We start from the raw sequence: 24,826 nt of genomic DNA, 5'->3' as shown, positions 1-24,826 counted from the left end.
ACTTGTGAGTGTCGATGAGCTTCTCAAGTTGCTTTCTGTTTCCTTTAAGGTGACGACAAAGTCAAAACTCAGAGGGGCTGAATTATGTCCCTGCAAAATTCATGTTCTGAAGCCCTACTATTCAAGGTGACTGTTTAGAGATAAGCTTTAAAGAGGTCATTAAAGTCACATGAGGTCTTAAGTGTGGAACCCTAAACCAATATGACTTGAGACCATAAAAGAAGAGAACGAGACCAGGGATGTGTACACATAGAGAGAGAGGCCTCAGGAAGAACCACACATGCCAACCCGTGTGATCTTGGACCTCCAGCCCCAGAACCGTGGCACATTTCTATTGTGCACAGGTTTGTATGGCACAGTAGAAACTGAATGATGCAGAGGGGAGATGGAGGCCTACGCTTTCCCCCAACCCACGGGGATCTTTCCGGAGCCCAGTTTGCTTCCTCAGGGCGTCAAGAGAAACCTCCCAACTTCCATGGCCACATCCTGTCACTTAGATGTTGGGGCAGTCAGCACCGCCAAGAGTAGGCCTGGACACAGTAGATGCTTTATCTGACTACTAACCATCAGAGGTGAGTTTATCTGTTTCTTGAGGTAGGATGATTGAACCCAAGGCCTTAGACCTGCTAGGTGAGCATTCCACCCCTGAGCTCCATCTCCAGCCGTTTTTATTTTTTACTTTGAGACAGGGTCTCACTAAAGTGCCCAGGCTGGCCTCAAACTTGCAATCAAGACTCCCGAGGAGCTGGGATTAAGGGGTCTGCCATCACACCCAGTGGGAAGATTTTATATATGTAAATGTTATAATCAAGATGGTTTTAAAAGGAAGGAAAAGCATCTGAAAGAAAAAGGGAACCAAACATGGAAGGACCCCCAAGATAGCACTTCACACCCACCAGGAAGACTATAATTGTTCCTTCTTTGGTACTGGGAATTGAACTCAGGGGAACTCGACCACTGAGCCGCATCCCCAGCCCTATTTCATATTTTATTTAGAGACAGGGTCTCACTGAGTTACCAAGCATCCTGCTGTTGCTGAGGCTGGCTTTGAACTCACGATCCTCCTGCCTCAGCCTCCAGAGCCTCTGGGATTACAGGCATGTGCCATCGTGCCCGGTTTAGGATGACTATGATTTTTTAAAAAATGATTAATAACCCGAGTATTGGTGAAGATGTGCAGAAGCTGAAGCTCTCAGGTGCCGCAGTCTGGCTGGGCACAAGTCAGGAGCCACTGAAGCAGGAACAAACTTTATTTCTGAACTCCACCAGCACACACCACACATGCTCCGGGGAACTCCCCCAAACGCCACTCGGCTTGTCCAGGAACCAGTAGCTGGAAATATCCTCCGGAAATCCCTCCTCCTGCACTTCCCCAACCAATGGGAACTCTCCAGGAATCCCCTGGAATCCCCACGAGTACTCCAAAGTAGCGTGAGAACTGCAAAGTTGCGGCCGAGGCAGATAGTAATGCCTTGCCTGTCAATCAATATTATTGGCAAAATGCCAGGGGCCATTCCGACTCAGCTGTGGCTCTCAGCACTCAGGCATTGCTAGTGAGAATATAAATACCATGGAATCAGTACGGTAATTCTTCAGGGTTCAATAGATTTACCACAGGACCCAGCAATTTCACTTCTGTATGTATTCAAAAGAGTTAATATCAGATAATTCAAGCAAATATTTGTGCTTGAATGTTCACAGCAGCATTATTCACAGTAGGCAAAGGTGGAAACAACTCAAAGGTGTATCAACTATTTACTGGATAGTCACAATATGGTAGTCATAACATGGAATATTATTGACCCATGTAAAGGACTAAAGTACTGACATGTTACAATGTGGGTGAAACTTGAAAACGAAGTGAGTGAAAGAAGGCAGATACAAAATGTCCCATATTGTATTATTCCATTTGTATGAAGTATCCAGAATGGGCAGATACAGAGACAGAAAGCAGATCAGTAGTTGACAGGCTTAGAAGAAGGCTGGGCAGGGCTGGGGATGTGGCTCAAGCAGTAGCGCGCTTGCCTGACATGAATGCGGCCTGGGTTCGATCCTCAGCACCACATACAAAGATCTTGTAAAGATGTTGTGTCCGGGCTGGGGATGTGGCTCAAGTGGTAGCGTGCTCGCCTGGCATGCGTGCGGCCCGGGTTCGATCCTCAGCGCCACATACAAACAAAGATGTTGTGTCCTCCAATAACTAAAAAATAAATATTAAAATTAAAAAAAAAAAGATGTTGTGTCCACCGAAAACTAAGAAATAAATATTAAAATCCTCTCTCTCTCTCTCTCTCTCTCTCTCTCTCTCTCTCTCTCTCTCTCTCTCTCCCCTCTCTCTATTAAAAAAAAAAAAAAGAAGAAGAAGAAGGCTGGGCAGAGGGTGGAGGATGAAGAGCAATCATTCAGCAGGTCAGGGGTTTTCATGTCTAGAAACCGTTTTGGAAGCTAGGCTTAGTGGCACGTGCCGTAGTCCCAGCTATTTGGCAGGCTGAGACAAGAGAATAGATGACCCCAGGAACTGGAGACCAGCCTGAGCAACACTGACACTCTGTCTCAAAAACAAAAACAAAACAATCTATTCTGCTCTTTTGGGAGGCTGTACGTAAATATTTAAATTCCAAGTTGAAATATATAAATCTCAAAAATACTGTAAATCAGGAACAGGGTGGACTGGATGTGGTATGTAAATAATCTCCAAATTCCAGCATCTATACCATCATTTTCCATATAGTATTGTTCCTGCTTGTTTTTGTTTAAAATTTTTTAAACTCTGGAAAACACCAAACATATAAAGTATAAAGCATATCATACATATATACGTCAAACCTATGTGTGTACGTATGTCATAAGGCATATTACAATGAACAGTCAGGGACCATCCCTGCTTCAACAATGATTAACTGGTGGCAGTATACTCCCCACCCACTGTCCCTTATCTCCAGAATTATTTGAAGCAATCCCAGATATCATATCATTTCATCTGCAAATATTTTATCATGGGTCTCTAAAAGGTAAGGACAATTCTTGTAACTATTTGTTTACTTGTTTCTGACCCCGGTAGCCCCGGAGCTCTGTGACAACCAGGCTTCTCCTCCTCCTCTTTGTCTCCTCCACCCCACCCCAATGCCCCCCCAGCTCTAGCTGGGGCCCTAGGCAGGGCCACCTGAGCAGTGCACAGGCCCAGCCCTCAGAAGGGGCCCCTGCTGGATTGAATGCTCTGTTTGCCGTCTTGGAATTCTTCACTTTGGAACAAAGGCCCTGCCTTTTCTTTCTTTCTTTCTTTCTTTTTTTTTTTTTTTTTTTATTGATTGTTCAAAACATTACAGAGCTCATGATATATCATCTTTCATACATTTGACTCAATTGGGTTTTGAACTCCCATTTTTACCCCAAATACAGATTGCAGAATCACATCTGTTACACACTCACATTTTTACATAATGGCATATTAGTGACTGTTGTATTCTGCTACCTTTCCTATCCCCTACTATCCCCCCTCCCCTCCCCTCCCCTCCCATCTTCCCTCTCTGCCTCCTCTGCTGTTGTTCAATTCTCTCCCTTTTTTTTCCCTCCCCCTTGCCCCTCATAACCTCTTATAATTTTGTGTATCATTTTCGTGCTGGACCTTACAAGTGCCTGAGCCAGTCTTGCTCCGCTTAGCCAGGCAATAAACACTCAGTGATTGGGGAGAGGCACGGACCGGCTGTCTCTGCGAGGAAATCGGCTCACCCGGGATCTTTACCCTCAACTGGTCCAGCATTCCCTAGCTCTGTGGATGGTACCACCATCCTTCCAAGTCTGTAGGTCTAAAACCTAGGTCCCCTCCCTCTTCTTCAACCCCCCACCCCCCACCAAGGGACCTACCCCAGCTCCTGACATGGGCAACTCCAGAGATCTGGGTAAGGTGGGTAGGAAGAGAAGCTGGGCTTGAGAAGTAAATACCAACCTAAGCCTTCTGGTGGGTGGCCTGCAGGGAGGTGCCTTAGTTTTGGATTCCCCTGGGTGCTGGTGGTTTATTTGGGATTCCAGGAATGGAGAAATGAGATGGAAAAGGGAGTGAAGTGCATCTGTAGGGTGCTAAGGACTGGGTTACCCCTTCAGACAACTGGCTTTGAGCTGGTTCCTTACTGTAAAGGACACACCCACCAGAGTCCCACTGAAAGGAGAGGGAGCTGGGGGGTTTACCCAGCAATTCCCATACCCTGTTTGGTTTGTGGGGGTTTGGGGGCGGTGCTGGGGGTTGAACCCAGGGCCTCACGCATGCTGAGAACCACTGGGCTACACCTCCGGCCCCCTAGGGCCTGTGGACCCACAGTTGCTTCTGGGAGCTTTCACTGGGCAGCATTTCCAGCTGGGTGCCTGCTGGTAAGCACGCTTCTGCTGCCAAGGAAGGCCCACGGGCAGGGGACAAAAGGACTTGAGCCCAGATGCCATCAGGGTGCGGGGCAGCTGTTTCTCAAAGCGGCAGGTGAGTTCAAGATGGACTCAAGGGTTATGGGAAGACATCACCATCGTCTCCTACGCTAGCAAGACAGAAATTGCAATGCAGCTAAACCCCTCCCCGTCCAACACAGCTTGAAGTTTTCTCCGAATCATTTAGTTTCTTTCCACTGCCACCACCCTGGGCCAAGCCACCATCCTTCCACCCCTGGTTGGTGCCTCATCATCCACATTTCCTCTCAGCCATCTAAAGGGTGGAATTGGGATGCCAAGAAGCCCATTTTTTTGCCCTTCTATAGTTCTACTTTTAGGATAATTTGAGTGAGCCTAGCGAGATAAAATTTTAGACATCCATAGGGGTGATTTTCTTTGGCTACTGAAGAATATTTCTCTGCCTAGGAAAAAAGGCCTATTGTGTTTATCCCCAGGAAACTTCTTCACTTGTCAAAAACTCCCTTAGAATCCGGTTACAAGGCTATTAGCAGTGTACCCACCAAAATGGAGGAAATGGCAATGTTTCTAAGCCTTTTGTTGTGTCGAAGACTTCTGGGGCATGCCGCTATTCCACTTTCTTCCATTAGAAAGAAAATTGGCACCAAGTTTTCCTAGATTTGTTCACTCTCAAAGCAACTACTGCTTTTGGCTTGAATACTCTGCATTTAGCAGAGAGCAAAAGTGACACAGTGAACCTATTTTGGGTTTTAAATAGTTTCTGATCGACGGAGTCAAGGAATTATTTTTTGAACCCCAGCCACATTTCTAGATTCAATATTTAATACAGTACATGTTTATTGAAAGTCAAAGCACCTGTTACTTTACAAAGCACAGGGGGAGTCAGCATAGCAGCATTGGAATCAGACCAACACACCTTGAATTAAATCAGCATCCCCCACTTCAGAGCAGGGCAAACCCTGAACCTCAACTTCCATATCCATAAAATGGAGTGGAAAATATAATGTCCTTGGATTATATATGGGCATGTATATGTTTCTATACTAAGGAAATGCAAATTAAAACCAGAGATACCACCTCACACTCGAGAGGATGATTGTTATTTAAAAAACAAAACAGAATGGACATATAGCTCAATGGTGTGTGCTTAGCCCAGCACAGTGGTGCACACGTGTAATCCCAGCGACTAGGGAGGCTGAGACAGAAGGATGGCGAATTCAAAGCCAGCCTAGGCAACAATGAGGTGCTTGGCAACTCAGTGAGACCCTGTCTCTAAATAAAATACAAAATAGGGCTGGGGATGTGGCTCAGTGGTCCAGTGCCCCTGAGTTCAATCCCCAATACAAAAAAAAAAAAAAAACACCAAAAAATGGTGTGTGCTTGTCCACTACATAAAAGATCCCGCTCTTTAGTCCCAGGATAACAAACAAACAAGACATGAAAATAATAAACAAACAGAGAATAACAAGTATTGGAGAGGATGTGGAGAAATTGGAACTCTGGTGCACTGTTGGTGAAAATGTAAAATGGAAACTAGGAAACAGGAGAGCTACACACAAGAATTACATGAGGGTGTGACATTTCCTTAACAGAGTTAAACAGAGCTACCATATATCCCTGCAATCCTTTTGCTACTATATACCCAAGAGAAATCAGAGAAGGGACTCAAACAGGGACATAAGCAGATCCTTATACACAAATGTTTGCTTTTTGTTTTGTTTTGTTTTGGTACCGGGGATTGATCTCGGGGGCACTCGACCACTGCGCCACATCCCCAGCCCTATTTTGTATTTCATTTAGAGACAGGGATTCACTGAGTTGCTTAGCGCCTCACTTTTGCCGAGGCTGGCTTTGAACTCGCGATCCTCCTGCCTCAGCCTCCCGAGCCCCTGGGTTACAGGCTTACGCCACCACACCCGGCATTTTGTACACAAACGTTTATAGCAGCATTATTCACAGTGGACAACCCAATGTCTACCCACAGATAAATGGATAATGAACTGTGGCCTAGACTCATGGTGAAATATTACTCAGATTTTAAAAGGAAGGCTGCCGCGAGGCTAAGAGAAATAAGTCAGACAGAAAAGGACAGATAGTGTGTGGCTCCATTTGTCTGAGGTGCCCAGAAGAGTCAAGTTCATAGACACAGGAAGTGGTGGGGACTAGGAGAGGAAATGGGGTATTACTGCTGAATGGGGACAGAGTTCCTATTTGGGACGATCATAGGATTCCAGGGCTAGAGTGACGATGGTCATACAACCTTGTGAACATATTTCATGCTGCTGAATTTTATACTTAAAATTATTAAAATGGTCAATTTTATGTTCTGTATAGTTTGCCCTAATAATGAGTGCATTGCTATCGATAGTTCCAACACCTAGCATGGTAGGTACTTATGGGTACTCGGTAAATAATTGAGCCGCCCAATTGCCTTTTACTGGGTAACACCTTTGATCAGAACCAAGACCTTTCCACACAGGAACCGGGCACAAAATGCCTCGTGAGCAGAGAACAATAGCAGGCTACTCAAAAGAAAGGGCCAAGATTATTTATTAGCTCTGGTGCCAGACCTTTGGCAAAATACAAAATACACAAAGACAAAGTCTGCCCACATGTGTCCCTGCTCCTAACAAGGTGACAGAGTCTGAAGAAGAGGCAGGGAACACCGATTCGCCTAAGTAGCTGGAGGACTCATTCATACAGCCAACCTGGGGCAGGGCCAGCCCCAGAACCAAGCTGAAGGATAGAGGGTGGGAGATTTCCTCAAAAATCTACACAGCTCTCAACTACAGAGGCGGAGGAATTCTATCAAGCTATCCAGAGGTGGCCACGTCGCTGATGGTTACCTGACTTATAAAATTACCCCAGCCAAATTTTACAAGTCCAGTTCACAGGGCTGGTAGCGCACCTCAGTTGTAGAACGCTTGTCTAGCGTGTGGGAGGCCCTGGGTTCAGTGCCCAGCACCAAGAAAAAGAAAAGCAAGAACCAAGTAAAGATTCTGTTTTATTTTAAGGTTATGTGTTTTACTTTGGATCCAAAAGTTAAAGGGTTCCATCCAATAACAAATTACGTGCGGAAGAGATGGAATGTAAACCTTCAAGGTAGGTATCTCTCCAAGTTAATAAAATACCTGCTGGTACCAAAGTTAATAGACTTGTAGGTGGCTACCACATCTCAGGCCCAAGGTCATTCACATCAGTTTCTACCAAGTTGAAATAAACAGATGTGTGGGATGTACTGAGTCGGAGCTTTGGAATTTTCACATTGTTTGCTTGCTACACAAAGAACAAAGAACGCATATTTAGATCTGATGGGGCCTGTTTGTTTGTTTTGGTACTGGGAACTCAGGGGCACTTTACCACTGAGCTACATACAGCCCCAGCCCTTCTTATATTTTAATTTTGAGACAGGGTCTCACTAAATTGATGAGGCTGGCCTCTAACTTGCGATCTTCCTGCCTCAGCCTCCTGAGTGGCTGGGATTACAGTCAGGCAAGTGCCACTGTGCCCAACTAGTTAGTGCCCCACTGTTAAATAAGCTATATATAGATGTCATTTCAAAATAGAGGAAATTCAAGTCTTCTCATTTCTGGAATATTGCTAGCTTCTTGACTGGGTTAATTTTAATTTTAAGCCATATAACTCATGACCCCATGAGGAGCCCTAAATTATATGACCTATGGGGTAGAATAGTCACGTAAAGTCTTCGGTCATAGGCTTCACACATATGTGGGGATTTCTACTAACCCAGCTAATGTGGGGATTTGGCGGAAGTAATAATGCCAAAATCACAGAAATGAGCACAGACCTGATGATAACAGCAATGTTTCCCACCAGGCAGTGTGGCCAATCATAGGAGTTGTAGATATCTACAAAATACTCGCTCAGTGTCCCTACTGCTCTCTTTGTTAATGAACCAAATTTGGGAGTGGGAGAGGTTGACAATGGCGGTGCTAACTAATCACTTTCCCAACCTCTCATCCACCTTAGATAGTTCAGAGCAATGATAGGTAAGCAGAAATCTGCTGGGATATTTCTGGGAAGGCTTTTCATTTCCTGATGAAAGGGGACTGTGGCAGCAGTCCAACCCTTTCCCTTTTGCCCCTCTCTAATGCTGATGTGATGCCTGCAGCTATGGCAGCTACCTTGCAACCATGAGCTGGACAAGTTGAAACCAACTTGGTAGGTAGGATTGATGGCTCTCTGTTGGCATCAATGAAAAACCTATACCAAAGCAAGTAATTTCCAGCTTTTTTCCTCTCACGTTTTATTATGAAGAAGTTCAAGCATACAGAGAAGTTTAAAGAATTACACAGTGAACACCCACCACCTCAATTCTGTGATTAATTTTATGATCTGTGCTCTATCACATGTCTATCCATCTAAACATCCCTCTCACCATCCATCAATCACCCATTGTGCATTTCCTAAGAATACTTCACCCTGCACGCTTCAGTATTGATATCATTAAACGAAGTATTTTTATAATTCTTCTTTTAATTGAAATTTTACCAAGATAATTATAGATTCACATACAGCTGTAAGAAATGACACAGAGGGATCCTTTGTATGTTTTTGCCCAAATCCCCATGGTAACATTTTGCAAAACTGTACCGTGATATCTCAGGATATTGGCATTGAAACGGTTCATTGATGATACTTAGGTTTCCTCATTATGACTTGTATTTATCTCTGTGTGTGTGTGTGTGTGTGTGTGTGTGTGTGTGTGTGTGTAGGAATTAAGTTTATACAACTCTACACCTGTGTAGGCTCCTGTGTCCACTACCAGAGTCGACATACTGAACAGTTTTGTTTGTAATTTACCTTAAAATGTATGTTATCATCTACAGGCAAGTGAATAAACTGTGGTACAGCCAGAGTACAATGTGAAACCAAGCTATGCAAAGATATGGAGGAAATGTCAGCGCGTGTTACTAAGTGAAAGAAGCCAATCCAAAAATGTTGCATATTATAATTCCAATCATGTGACATTCAGGAAAAGGAAAAAAACTATAGAGACGGTAAAAAGATCAGCGGTTGTTAGGGGTTAAGGATGAGCAGGTGCAGCATAGAGGGTTTTTAGGGCCCTGGAATGATCCTGTATGATACTATAATTGTGGATCCATGCCCCTCCATGTTGGTCCCATCCAATTGCTAGGGTTGAGCTTACAAATCACCTGCAAATTATGCCTCAATAAACCTAATTAAAAAATACAAAGAAGCCAGACACATGGACACATACTCATAATCCCAGTGTCTCCAGAGGCTAGGGCAGGAGGATGGAAAGTTCCATGCTAGTCTAAAATTAAAAGGGCTGGGGAGGTGGCCGAGTGTTAGAGTACTTGCTTAACACATGCAAGACCCTGAGTTCAATCCCCAGTGCCCCTAAATAAATAATGAATTAAAAGAGAGATAGAGGAGGGGTAGAGCCTGACAAGATAGAACCCGGAGGCCGTGGAGCCACCCACATGGGCTCACCCCGGGGAACTCTGAGTTCTACCCTTTTTCGTACCCACGCAAAAGGCACAGTCCTGTGCCGCAGGTTGGTGACATTAACTGGATTGTGCTGCTTTCTTTCTTCCTTTCTTCTTCTTCTTCTTTTTTTTTGGTACCATTCTCTATAATGAGTTCTGCTGCTGCTTTCAGCTTGACGTGAGAAACTGAAATAGAGAAATTCAGAGGGGAGGGAATTGCCTAAAACTGTAAAAATCCCATCTCCTGTTCTGTGAGATCAGGAGACAAACTGCCATGTCACCAACTTCAGAATGGCTCTACTCAGTGTTGCCTGGGAGCTTCCGATTCAGGGCAGCCTGTGCTCCAACTCAAGATCTCCAGGACCTGAGGCTGCAGAGGTATTCTTAACCTTTGAACTCTCTTGGACTGACCCTTCAGCTACCCCTCCCCAGGCCTTCTGAGCCTTTTGAAGAACTTGCAATTTAAGAAGGGAGGAACCAGCAAACACACGGGGTTGACATGACCAATGTGTCCCCCAGGTTAAGCCAAGTCCTGGGGTTAAGACTTGTTAGTGAGGTCCCCCTGTTCTCCTTGTAAACAGATAAAAGAACTTCCCAGTTTCTTACCAAGAAAAACTACATCTACCCCACTGCCCCTTCTACTTTGGCACAACCTGCTCCCCCCGCCCCCCCAGTCCCCAAACCCTATAATTAAAAAGGCTCTTTTCAGACTGGAATACAATTCAGGCACAATCATTATGAAAACCCTGCCCTGTTTCTGTGGTTACTGACAACTCCTTTTGTGTAAATCTCATTAAATCAAACCAGGGACTCCTGTTTGGGGCGACAATTTCTAGGAAGAGAGAGCTACGTTCAGAAATAATGTTGCAAATATTAGATATGAGCCCTCTTTTGGATTAGAAAGTAATATTATTTCCCTCTCTGCAACCACTAACAAATCAACCATGAAAAATTGATAATGGTTTTTGTCACCCAACATCCCTGGTAGTATTCTTTACACTTCATAGAAAAGAGAAACCGACGGCTCGCTTTGATGAGCTATTTTATTCTCAGGCCTTTAAGGAGCAAAATGAAACTCCTGAAAGTATTGCTGTAGAAACTATTTTCAATTCATTTTCATCCTATATATTTGTGGTACTTAGGAACAATTTGCTTCTCATTTGATAAGAAAAATGATGCTTCCAGGGGAAGAGGGGAGGAAGGTAAGAGAGAGCAATAGGAAGGTAGGTAGGTAGGTAGGATCAAAGTGCATTATATGTATGTATAAAATGTCACAATGAAAACCATTATTTTGTACAATTAGTAAGCACTAATTGTACTTTTAAAAAAAAAAGAAAAAGAAAAATGATGTTATTCAAAACCAAAGCAACACTAGGTTTTCTTTACACCCTGAAAAGCTCGAGAAGTAAAATGTTTCTTGTACAGAATTAGAGATAACAAAGAGACCCATCTGTATTTTACAGAGTGGCATCTAAAAAGAGTACTCAAACATTTCATTTGGCCCTAGAGGTTGTGGTAGCTATTATCACTCCTCCCCCTTTAATTTTGTTATTTTTATTTCCATTCTAGAATTTTCAAAGACCCTAACTATGAGGGTTCCTATTCCCTGCTATCTTTTTCCATCAAAGGATAGAAATGGCTTAAGACTCTCTCTTGCTGGGCTTGGTGGTGCACATCTATAATCCTAGTGGCCCAGGAGGCTGAAGCAGGAGGATCCTGGGCTCAAAGCCAGCCTCAGCAACTTAGCAAGGCTCTAAACAGCTTAGCGAGACCCTGTCTCTAAATAAAATATTAAGAAAGGGATGTGGATGTGGTTCAGTGGTTAAGTGCCCCTGGGTTCAAATACCCAGTACAAAACAAAAAACCAAATACCCTCCCTTACCATTAAATACCAAAAGTACTTTAGATACTGTTCTGGCTACTACCAAAAAGGGCAATGGGACAACCCCCTGGGTTTCTAAGTGCACATACTAGGCCCCTTTCTTTGCATGAACGAGGCCCCTTTCTTGACGTGGTGCTTAGTCTTTGTAACTGCAACAGGCTACTGGAGGGCTTCACTAGAGGGATTAAGTTTTAGTGACATATCATTATTATAGGGATCTGCCTTGTACCCTGTCTCACCCATATTCATGGTTATTTTCTAACTTAGAACATGTTTGCTGCAATCAATGACACCTGGTCAAGTTATGAAAGACAGAGAGAGGACCAAGAGAAGGATAAGAGACCATGAATGGAGTTGGGCTCTGTGGCATGTTCGACTATATTCCCAGCAACTCAGGAGGCTAAGGCAGGAGGATCACAAATTTGAGGCTAGTCTGGGCAATTTAGTGAGATTCTGATTCAAAATTCAAAAGAAAGGGGATGGGGAGTGGGACTGGGAATGTAACTCAGTGGTTAAGCACCCCTGGATTCAATCCCCCCATCAAAACAAACAAACAAACAAACAAAAAAAAAAAAAAAACAAAGAACACAAATAGATCTGGGGGTGTGGCTCAGTTGTACAATGCTTGCCAACCATGTGGGAGGATCTGTGTGGGAGAGGGGGTGGGGAGACCAAGAGTGTAAGTGGCCAGCAGGTAGAGTTGGCATGAAGACTCTGAATGCCACCCTCAGCCCTGAGTGGCCTCACCCATCTCCACATCAGGCTCCCCATGGTGAATGCTGACCCCTACATACTTCCAAGGCTCTGGCCTGGTACTATTGTTTATTTGGGGTGGGGAGTGGGTGGGTAGCAGGGGTTGAACTCAGGGGCACTCACCACTGAGCCACATCCCCAATCCTATTTTGTAATTTAATGGAGGCAGGGTCTCACTGAGCTGCTTAGCGCCTCGCTGTTGCTGAGTTTGGCTTTGAACTCAGGATCCTCCTGCCTCAGCCTTCCAGTGGCTGGGACGACAAGTGTGTGCTACTGCACCTGGCCTGGTACTTCTGATGTGCTATTTTATTTTGTTATTTTATTGGTCCTTTTTAGTCATACAAGTCAGTTAAATCCATTTTGATATGATTACATGAACAGGGAATGTATTTTTTTCTAAGTAGGACCCCAGTACCTCTTTCCCCTTCCCTATCTGCTGCTCTCCCTTCCCTCCATTGATTTTCTGCCATTTACCCATAGTTTTTTTTTTTTTCATTAATTTCTTGTGGATGTACACAATATAAGAAAGTGATGTCAGCTTCATTCCACTCTCTTTTTTTCCCTATCCCCCTCTGTTCCTTTCATTTCCCTTCTGCAGGTTTTTATAGCATCATTTCCGTTGTCTTCATCCTGCCCTTGACTGTGAAGTGTCCTTGTGGGTGATCCCCTCAGCCCAGCACGGTGCTCTGCCCAGTGCCCATATGGTGAAGAGAACCTCTTCTCCATCGCAGGAAGCATCAGAAAGTACGGATGCTGTTGAACCACAACCAGGCATGCTTCACAGAAGAAGGGTAACCTTCTGGTAGAATCATCTTCCGATGGAGATAAATAAAGCAACCTTTAGCACGGAACCAGAAATATCTTTCCCCTGAATGAGATTGTGAAGACCTAAGAAGACCTTGGGAGGCTTAGGAGCGGAGAAAAAAGTCTCAGACAAAGGGAGGAGCAGGGAGAGGGGAAAGGGAGCCGGATTAGAGGGGCACACCCTCTTGTGAGATTACTGAGTGATTAGCATGGTGACGATGAATATGCATGAAGGCAGCGCTGATTATTTTACAGGGCTTCATTTGAATAATCATGAATATGTTTCCATGCATTTGCACCTAATGGACTGGTTTTTGGTCTTTAATGAGGCTTTGGCACGTGTTTGAAGAGCAAGGGAGAGAAAGGGAGAGGAAAGGGGGAATGAGCGATTTGGGTCACCACCCATAGGCACGTTTTTTCTCTTGGTTCTGCAATCCTGTCAATTTAGAACTAGGGGGCAAGTGTCTAAAATCATGCATTGGGTGTCTATTGGTGCATAGGCTAAAACAGGTCACTGTTTCTTCTAAAGTCGCTCTAACCTTGAAGAGAAGGACATCTGGACAGTTTTCAGTCCTGAGTTTCCAAAATTTTGCAACTGAGTTTCAGGAACATTAAGTGACTTTTCCAAGGTCACACACTAGATAATGGATGAACCCAGCCTACAGATCCATCTCTCAGGTCTCTCCCAAGTGCCTAAGGTGAATTCTGTCCCCTATGCTGGAATCAGTTCTGGGCTATGCCAATTGTCTTGCCATAATTATTAATGGGCTGCTCCAGTCACTCAAAAAAGTGTAACCGTGGAGATGTCCAGCGGTTTGTTTTGTTCAGTGGTTAGAGGAAAGCCCCCATTTACTCCTTGCACTCTCAGTTCCTAGGAGAATGTTCTGTGCCGGTAAATGGTAGGGGTGGTTCTGAGGAAGAGAAGGCAGGAGGGCAGAGGGACAGAACCTCAGTGTGTTCTTGTGAGTTGTTCTGGGGCGGGGAGCAGCTGGAGGTAAGGAGAGTGGAGCAATTTCAATCTCCAGGTACTGAACAGGGAAGCAGACATGAAACCAGCCAGCAAAAGGCACCAAGCAGAGACCAAATTAGTTATTTTCTCAGAGTCCAGGCATGCCCGTGTGGGCGGTACCTGCAAAGGACAGGCGAGGTCATCTTGAGCCTGTAGCTGGGGAGCCTGGGTCAAAAGGGCAGCTCTTCCTCTTTTAGGGATCTGCAGCTTGACCTTGGACCAGCCCTCCAGCCCGCCAGGCTTCCGCTGCTGGAAGCTGGGGTGGGTGAGGCCCAAATGCAGCGAGGGGCGTAGGCATGCGCCTAGCACCGGTGCAGACCAACACGTGGCAGCTATTATTAGGCGATCCCTGAAGGCGGAAGCGGAATTGCATTCGGGTTGCCAACTCCGCGGGAACTGGAGCGGGGGAGGCAGGCCGGTGACTCAGCTGTCGCTGCATCCTTCCTGCGCCAGGCCACACCTGCTGCCTCAGCTGGCACCTCCCACCGGGGAAGGTTCTGGGTGAACGCTGCCCAAGCAGGACTCCCCCTGGGATTCTTTTCCCCAGGTTCTAATCTAACCCACTCCCCCTCCCCTGATGGACACATTCTTTCTCTGGGTATGGTGAATACCTTCAATTAGATAGCTGTCTAGTAGGTTTGGCCCACAGGCTCTGGCTCTTAAGGGGAACTTGCCTATCTCCTGCAGTTTAGGTTTTTGGGCACATTTTGAACCTAGTTTTCAGGTTCTTCATGGGTCCTGAGCCCATCGATCAATCAGTCTGCATCAACCTCCACGGTAGCTGGACCATAAGTGTCATCAAGCCCAGCTACTTTTTGGGTGTTCAATGGTGGACCCGAGGTCGAGCTCTCAAGGAAGCCTACATTCTATCAGGGACTGAAAGGATCAGTGCTTCAGAAAAAAATGGAATAAGTGAGGAGCTGGCTAGAAGACCTAACCCAGTGACAAGGCCTTTGTGGGTCCCTGGAGGAGGTGGATCCAAGTTATGGCGAGAATGGTAAGAGTTGGTGGCACAAAGAGGTTAAGGGACTGTCTTTGTTTTTGGCACTGGGGACTGAACCCAGGGATGCTTAACCACTGAGCCACATCTCCAGTCCTTTTTCTTCTTCTTCTTCTTTTTTTTTTTTTTTTTTTAATATTTTAAGACAGGGTCTCATTGAGTTACTTAGGGTCTCAGTAAGTTGCTGAGGCAGGCTTTGAACTCAAGATCCTCATGCCCCAGCAGCCTCCTTAGCTGCTGGGATTATAGGCTTGTGCCACTGCACCTGGTTTAAGGGACTGTCTTGATGCAAAGTACTCAAGGCAAGAAAGACTTCCAACAACGAGACACTGACGAATACAAGAGTGTTCCTTGCCAGGGATTTGAGCCAGAAGGCTGGGGAAGTAAGCTAGGATTGGATTCTGAAGAGAATCTTAAAAATCTTAGGATCTTCTCTTAAGAGATTTGGAGTGTTTAGGAGACTCTGATTCACAGACTTGATAAAAATTGGAGCACAGAGTTGAGCTACAAGGTTGCAGATGACTCAGAGCTTTTAAACTTGGACTCCAAGAACATGGCTCCAGACTGCCAAGGGCTTAATTGTCCATGGCTGCATGCTTGAGATGTTTGTTATTTTAGTCCATTTTCTGTTGCCATAACAGAACACCTGAGACTGAGCATTTTTAAATGAAAGAGGTTAATTTAGCTTTTAGTTTGTAAGGCTGGGAATCTAAAGTTGAGGGCTGCATATGCTTGGCTTCTGGTGAGGGTCTCATGCTACATGCAGGAGGGAAAATTGGGAAGGGTGGGGAGGGGGGGTGCAAAGAAAGGGAAGGTAAAAGGGGCCAGATACTTGATAGCAATCTGCTCTCTTATAGAAGTATATTATTCACATCCAAACCATTATAGTTTCCTAATCTTATTTGTGTTCTGAGATGATAAAAAGATCCAACTCAGAGGCTTTTGTGAAATGAGACACTGCTCACAGAGTAAAATGCTAAGAACAATGCTCGGTCGGGAGGGGCTCTCCATAAACATTGGTATTATCCTTGCTCCTACAACCCCCAGAAGTCAAGGATCCTGCAAAGCCAGCTATCATCTAATGTGCATCTGAGGAATGTGGAGAGGGAAAAGCCCATCGACTGTAGAAGATGGAAACTCCCAGAAGGTCAACGCCTCTTTTTAGTTTAGTCATAGTGCTTGCAAATTTGGTCACCATATGTCAATGACTGATTGGAAAAGGAGCTGCTACTGAAAGCAGTTCTTCTGGAAATGCAGGAATAACTCCTAGGATACAGTACAAGGAAGACTGTAGCAGTCCTGTGAGAAATAGATGCAACACAGGCAGAAACAGCCAATAGGCCTCTGGTCATTTAAAACATTGGACAGGGAGCTGGGGTTGTGGCTCAGTGGTAGAACACCTGCCTAGCATGTGTGAGGAACTGGGTTCGATTCTCAGCACCCTATGTAAATAAATGAACAAAATAAAGGCCCATCAATGTCTAAAAAATAAATAAATAAAAACATTGAACAGAAGTCCTGAGCATCTAAAACATCCTAAAAGGCCGGGCGTGGTGATGCAGGAGGATCACAAGTTCAAGGCCAACTTGAGAGATCCTATCTCAAAATAAAAAGGATTGCAAATGTTCCCTTGGGTTCAATCCCTACTACCAAAGCCTAATATGTACTGAAGATTTTGCTGTATTCTAGAAGAATTATTGGAAGTATAAGGCTCTGTTTAGAACATAGCTTGCCCATTAAAATAGGAGAATGGTTTAGAACCTTTTGAAGTAACGTGCTATCAGACCATCACAGTGGCTTCACAAGAGGCCCAGGGTGAAACAGCCCAGTGCATGAGAGCTCTAAATCGCAGTGCCAACCTGCCTGGCTGCCTAGATCTTGCTCCTGTTTTGACTTTTTCTTTTTTCTTTATAGGGACGGTTGTTTCTGAGATCCTTGAAATTTTCTTGGCAGATTTCCAGTAGTTATTCTTCCCAGTTAACCTCAATACTTCCTGTATTCTTGGTATTTGGACATTTACTTCAGGATATCCCGAGATGTGCCAGGCATGCTGGCGCACACCTGTAAGCCCAGATACTCTGGGCAGCTGAGGCAGGCGGATTACAAGTTCAGAGTCAGCCTGGGCAACTGAGCTGTGTTTCAAATTAAAATAAAAAGGGCTGGGAATGTAGTTCAGTGATAGAGTGCTTGTCTAGCATGTGCCAGGCCCCGGATTCAATCCGCAATACTGAAAACAAGCAAATAACAACAACCAAAACATGACTAAAAACTAACATGGCTAAGTTACAGCAGAGCTTAAAGGAATTTTTAAGGGGAAAAAAGCACGAATGACAATTATTTGCATAATGTCATTATGTGTGTTGATGCTGTCGTGTGCATGTGTTTCTCCCTCTAGGGATATGGAACAAGAAGAAGAAGAAAAAGAAAATGTGATTTCCTTCTCAGTGAGAACTCTTAAAGTTCCAGCTGTGGCAAGAGGCATTTATTATTCTGCTGCTGAATATTTGGGACTTTAACCTGTTTTCTGGCTTCCTGCCTCTGGAAAATGCCCGTGAGAAGAATGCCACAGGTCACAGGAGTTACTTAGTTAAGTAAATACACCAGTGATTGGGAGAGAATGAGAAAGTATTGTCTAAGGAACTGAGTGAGAACTAACAATGATCAACTGTCAGAACATCCGGTGAGGCTGCCCCAGCGAGCACCTTCCAAGTGTGCAAGTACGTTAAAGATCCGCAGTGGAGAACAGTATTTGATGGACAGAGTTTTGTCTTCCTGTGTATAGAATCAGAGCTCACTGGACAGTGAGAGTAAACGCAGGTTGAGAAGGAAGGGTAGAGTTGTAGAAGGGGATACTTAGGAGGACAAGGAACTGATGGGGGTCCCTTAGAAAAGGGGGGATTATTTTCACTGCCAGATTGATAGCTCAGTTCTGATTTGTAAGCTGCTTTTTTTTTTTTTTTTTTTTTTTTGCATGGGGTTTGGTAGTTTGGTACGTGGTGGTCTTAATCCAATATCTGGACCAGAAAGTAAATATTTGCATCCTCGGAATCCCCGTTACAATTGAAAATTTTCCGAGGAGGCACTGGAGGCCAGATGGGAATGTGGCATGAATTGCCCAGTTAGCATGGAAATCCTCAGCCAGTGCTGAATGACTCTGTGCTTTTTTCCTCGTCATTTTTGAACCCTTGTGAGTACCTATTGTATGCCAAGCCTCACAAGGCCCTGACATCAGATATTGGGGATTTGGAACAATGAATCCAATAGACATATCTGTGCCCTCATGGAGTTTGCAAGTGAAAGAAAGGGATTAAATATGCAATATAGCTGGGAGTGGTGGCCCCTGTCAGAAATCCCAATGACTCAACAGGAGGATTGCAAGTTCAAGGTCAGCATCAGAAATTTACTGAGGTCCTTAGCAACTTAGCAAGACCCTGTCTCAAAATACAATATAAAAAGGTCTGAGGATATTGCTCAGTGGTAAAGAGGTCCTGGGTTCAATCCTGAGTGTAAATAAATAAATAAGCAATATAATTAGGGTTGCAGATTTAGCAAATAAAAAGCAAAATGATCAGCTAAAATGGATTTCAGATAATCACCAAATAATTTTTAGTATAAGTATGTCCAGTGCCAGGGATTGAACCCAGAGCCTTGTGCATGCTGTGCATATACTCCAATACTGAACTGCATTCCCAGCCCCCAAGACTATATGTATTTTGTCTGGCAACCTTAAACATATAGTGTCTGATAATAGAAAGTGCTAAGGGACAAATAAAGCAGAGAAAAGGGCTAGCTAGAAATGAAAAGGTACAATGTTAGTTAGGGTAGTCATGGATGCTCCTTCTGGAAAGTTACAATGGAGCAGAGACATGAATGAAATGAGGAAGGGAGCCAGACAGGTATTGGCTGGCAGGGGCGACTATAACTGAATAACTGAGACTGTGATTTATAAAGGAAAGAGATTTATTTAACTCAATAGTTATTGGGGCTGGGGATGTGGCTCAAGCGGTAGCGCGCTCGCCTGGCATGCGTGCGGCCCGGGTTCGATCCTCAGCAGCACCACATACCAACAAAGATGTTGTGTCCGCCGAGAACTAAGAAAAAATAAATAAATGTTAAAATTCTCTCTCTCTCTCTCTCTCTCTCTGTCCCCCTCTCTCTCACTCTCTCTTAAAAAAAAAAAAAAATAGTTATGGAGGCTGGAAGTCCAAGATTAGGCAGTAGGCACTCACAACTTGTTGATGCATCCTCATCTTGCGAAAAGCTCAAGGGCAAGTGGTTATGCGCAGCAGAGAAAGCTGAGGAAGCCCTAACTAAACCCCTCCTGTGAGGTCCCACCTCCCAACTTGCTGCTTTGGAAATTAAGTTTCCAACTCAAGAACTTTTGGGGGAACACATTCAAAGCCTAGTAGTATTCAGGAGAGCAGGGGCAGCTTTGTAGAGACCCTGAATTCCAATTCTGGTGTCAGGAAGTGGGTTCTGTGCCCAGGAAGCATATAATAACTGAAATGCCTTGGTCTGATTCTGAGTTGGGTCCACAGTTTCATTAGCCATTCATATTTTATTCTAATTATATGAAGAGCTTTTCTAAGTCTAAGGATTGGAGGTGGAAAAGGAAGAAGAACGGGAGGGAAACAGGTAGATGGGAACTTGCTGAGTGTGGCATGAGAATGGAGTTCATTCTCAGTCCATGCTGGAGGCTGTGAAGGGCCCATCTGGGACACTGTGCTGGTACCTTGCTCTATGCTAGAGAACACATAAGATCTGAAAGCAGAAAGGGACACTGGATGGAAGGGCTGCTTTAAATCCCAACCTAGTTTGAGAGTGTGAGCAACTCTGTCATCGTTATGAGAACATGATTGCTCCACAACAGGAAGATCTATTGTCATGATCATCCCAATTTCCCCAAAAGTGCTCTGGACAACAGATAAAGAATGGTTTTCCAGGGCTGGGGCTGTAGCTCAGTGGTAAAGCGCTTGCCTGGCATGCATGAGGCACTGGGTTCAATCTTCAGCACCACATAAAAATAAATAAGTAAAATAAAGATATTGTGTCCATCTACAACTAAAAATATTAAAAAAAAAAAAAAAGAATGGTTTTCCAATGCTGTTGGGTTTCCAATGAATGTGGAGATCTACAGCTCTAAGGCAAAGGGAGGCCTTCCCTGTTTCATATTTGTCAATGAGCTTTTCCTATTTGATTGTAAGGGCATATTTACATCTTAACTAGGATAGTAAAAATTTTTATTTTGTGATATTATAGCAGAATCAATCAATATCTCTCCCCCAACCCCAGGTCCCCTTCTCTCCATCCTTCTTCCCCTCCTTTCTCTCATTGGGAATGAACTTAGGGCTTTACCACTGAGCTATATATATACCTCCAGCCCCAAGGAACACACCTTTTGACAGAAGGACCTTTGCTCTTTTAGAGCAAGAAGACCATGGGGGGTTTACATGCCTTTAATAAGGCAGCTTCCCCCCCAATGTGTGTGGTGCTAATGCCTGAACCTCTGGCAGGCTGAGCCCACACTATACCACTGAGATATAACCCCAGCTTGCACTTACTAGGTAAACCTTGGTTGTCCAAAGACTGTTAAAAAGAGTGATTAGTTACGAAGTCTCTGTATTAGATCAGACATAGATAACTGCTTCAATAATAGATAACTGCTTCAACTGAGGTGTTGACTTGACAGGGCTAGAAGCGGTAGGCCCCTTTCTTGAATGTGGAGGGAGGAGCGGAAAGTGAGGAAGCAGGAATGGAAGGAGTGCATGAATGGCATTAAATCACATTAAATGACATGGGGTGGAGGAGGAGGAGGTACATTTTGGGCCTCCTGGGTTGGAGAGGTTTTAGGACATCTGTCTGTTACTTATGAACTCATCATGATCTGGAATTAGGGGAGAGAGCAGACATAGAAACACAGATTTGGGGATCACTTGAATACATTTGAAGGCCTGCTGGGCAGGGTGGCACACATCTGGAATCCCAGCAGTTAGGCTAAACAGGAGGATTGCAAGTTCATGGCCAGTCTCAGCAATTTAGTAAGACCTTATCTGAAAATAAAATTAAAAATGGCTGGGATGTAGTTCAGTGGCAAAATGCCCCTGAGTTTAGTCCCCAGTACTGGAGTGGGGGTGGGGCTGGGGAGAAGAACTGAAGCCCTGAGAGCAAACACATTTCTTTGGGAAATGGCAGGTTTGGACATGAAGAGGGCCAAAGATAGAACCTTGAGACACATCCCTATTTCAGAGAGAAATGCAGAAAAATCATTAGGGAAGAAAGAGTGAGAAGAAATGGCTTTATGGAAAGAAGGCAAGAGCTAGGTGTGGGGGGTGCCCACCTATAATCCCAGCTGCTCTGGAGATTGAGGCAGGAGGGTCACAAGTTCAAGATCAGCCTGGACAACCAAGTGAGACTCTGTCCCAAAATAAAAAATAAAAAAAAAAGTGTTGGGGGAAATGCAGCTTAGTGTTAGAGCAACCCCTGGGTTCAATCTCCTATAATGCTATAAAAGAGAGAGAAAAGGAAAGGAAGACAGACAGACATACAGACATTAGGGAGATGTCATGGAAGCTAAGGGAAGAGGAAGCTAGCTCTTGTCATGGAAGCTAGCTCTTGCCTTGTTTCCATAAAGCCATTTCTCCTCACTCTTTCTTCCTCAGTGATTTTTCTGCCTTTCTCTCTGAAACAGGGATCTGTCTGAAGGTTCTATCTTTGGCCTCTTCATGTCCAAATCTGCATTTCTTAAAGAAACATCCGAAGGGGCTGTTGCAGAGTGCCCCATGCAGAGCTAAAGTGGACAGCCTCTCTGATGAGAGGGTTATGTAGAATTCATTGAGCGAGGTGCCATAGAGGGTCCTGAGGGGAAGGATTTGTATTCCATTGAACTTAATTTGCTTTGGGGATGGTAAGAGGAGGATGGACTCGATGAGAGTGGACAGACAGGCAGCACCTTCAGGGCTGGGTCAGTGCTTCCAGACAAAGCCCCTGAGGGTGGCGTGGGGAACAGTGTGCCTGCACGAGGCACTCTAAATTTTTTTATTATGTTACCATCAAGTCGACTTAACACTCACCATCTGGGATGGACATGTCAGAAGAAAGGGGAGAGGAGCCACGCTGCCCGAGAGGGAGGATGCGGGAGCTCTCTGTAACGTGGCAAAATCTAGACTCCGGGTCCAATCCAGCCTGTTCCAAGGCTGACGTGGAAACACAAACCCGGACTGTTCTCAGGGCCTTTTCAAACACAGCATGAACATGATAGATTTTTTTTCTCCTTTTTTTTTTTTTTTTTTTAAAGCAGAATGAGCGTATTTAGGGCCATATGCATTTAATTTCCTCAAATTTAGACTGCTGGAGAAATGAAAGTATAGTTTAGGTTTCACTATGCAGAACAGTTAAACTTGTCTACCCGGGCAATTTTTCTAACGTGTGGCCTTTACCTTTCTTATGGTACATCATGACTTTAGTAAAAGAAAAAAAATTCACTATTCATCTAAATTTCTCACTTATTTACTCACTTATAAAATAAGCTTATAAGAATTTCTTATACATTAAATACTGGTAGTACTAACCTAATATGTTATGTGCATTACAAAGTAGACACAAAAATAGAAAGTAAAGCTGGAGGAATAGCTCAGTACACATGCTTTATATCCACCAGGCCCTGGGTTTGATCCTAAGCCCCCCCAAATAAATAAATAAATAAACAAATAAATAAATAAGTAAAAATAAAGAAGATTAAACTTGAAATTATGATGGATTAAATATCAATAAAAGTTAATTTTTATCAATAAAAAGTATTTTGCTCTCAAAGATCTTAATATTTTGGACTCAGTATGATTGAACATGCTTCTTCTTCGGAAATCTTAGTATAACAAATTGTGATAAAACGATTTGAAGATCTCAACCTGGCTTGTTTTAAAAACTGTCATGAGAAAAGATGTCTCACGAAGTTTTGTAATAAAGTTTTGGAAGAGATGGATTATTTTTACCATTTACTTAATGTAATACTAACTTTTCAATCTCATCTACCAACTATGCAAAAGGTGTAGTTGAGTTTTGACTGGTAAGTTGGTGTTTCCTGATATTAATCAAGTATTTTTGCAATGTAAATTGCATTCAGTGTTTTTTTTTTTTTTTTTTTTCATTTGGTACTGAGGATCAAATCAGGGATGCTCTACCACTGAACTATACCTTCAGCCCTTTTCATTTTTATTGAGACTGGGTCACCCAGGAAGGACCTTGAACCTGTGATCCTCTTGCCTCAGCAACATCTGTAAAATCCTCTTTCAGCAGCATGAATTTCTTCCTAAAGGTAATTTCTTCTTTGTGGTGGTAAAGATATTATTTTTACCTCAAAGGGACAGCTTTAACGTTTTTGATCATACACAAAAAACAAAACAAAACCCATCTGGCAGCACATTATGGATTATGGACCACACTTACTGAAGAAAAAAATCAGCAAATTCAAGTCTGCTCTGTTTTTTTCTTTTTTTGTGCAGGGTGGGGCACTGGGGATTGAAACTAGGGGTGTTTTACTGCAGAGTTCAGCCCCATTTTTTTTTTGAATTTATTATTTTGAGATAGGGTCTTACTTACTAAGTTGTCCAGACAAGTCTTGAACTTGTCATATTCCTGTGCCCACCTCTGCTAAACTTTTTATTTAGCAGTTCATTAAAAAAAAAAAAAAAAAAAAAAAAAGCACATTTCCCTTAGCAGCAGTATGTTAGAAATAGTTGTATTTGGGCTGGGGATGTGGCTCAAGCTCGCCTGGCATGCATGCGGCCCGGGTTCGATCCTCAGCACCACATACAAATAAAGATGTTGTGTCCGCTGAAAACTAAAAAATAAATATTAAAATTCTCTCTCTCTCTCTCTCTCTTAAAAAAAAAAAAGAAAGAAATAGTTGTATTTTTCTTTAAACAGTTGAGCAAACCTCCTACACTCTGTAATTTATTCTAATACATGTTTCTTTAAATCTACAGCAATGTTTTCTAAGCATCTTTCAACTGTTTGCTGACAAATGAATCTACTTTACTTTGCATTTTTTATATATTTTTAAAAATTTTTCCAGGAATAACCAACGTGGCTTTTGGTCTTTTGGTATTAAATAAGAAACCTCAAAAAAGCTTCAAAATATTTATTACTAAGTTTAGCAGAGAATTGTAAAGTATTTGATCGTATTTTATCTTTAAATGTCATTAAAACAAACAAACAAAAACCCTGTTCCTGCTAAAACTGATGTTCCAATCACTTAATTTTTAAATATCTTGCTAATAATGATGGTACAGTGGAGACCCCAGTGGGCCTGAGTGTCATTGTCCCTGCCCTCACAGGCTTCTTGTCCTTTGGAAGACACAGTCAGCTAAATCTCAGGTTTCAGGTGAAAACAACCTAGCAACACATGTCAGGGCACCCAAACTCGGTTTTCATGTGAGGGGAGGTGAGTGAGGGAGACTTCTATGCATGAGTGACAGACATTTAGTTAGACCTGAAGGTTTGCAGGCAGTAGATGG

The 24,826-nt window shown here is 43.6% G+C and overlaps 1 long non-coding RNA gene across 1 annotated transcript; it reads right to left on the bottom strand.

Moving 5' to 3' along the window:
• Positions 1–1,738: 1,738 nt before the first annotated feature.
• On the bottom strand, positions 1,739–14,658 carry LOC144369776 (uncharacterized). The gene is made up of 3 exons (XR_013429534.1): positions 14,435–14,658; positions 9,905–10,052; positions 1,739–2,200 (listed from the first exon to the last, which is right to left on the bottom strand). It is a non-coding gene; the product is annotated as an uncharacterized LOC144369776 (long non-coding RNA).
• Positions 14,659–24,826: the final 10,168 nt, after the last annotated feature.

Source organism: Ictidomys tridecemlineatus, chromosome 13 (assembly GCF_052094955.1).
Source record: "Ictidomys tridecemlineatus isolate mIctTri1 chromosome 13, mIctTri1.hap1, whole genome shotgun sequence".
Classification (NCBI taxonomy): domain Eukaryota; kingdom Metazoa; phylum Chordata; class Mammalia; order Rodentia; family Sciuridae; genus Ictidomys; species Ictidomys tridecemlineatus.
Note: the sequence above shows the minus strand (reverse complement) of the source record. Positions and strands in the feature narration are given on the sequence as shown.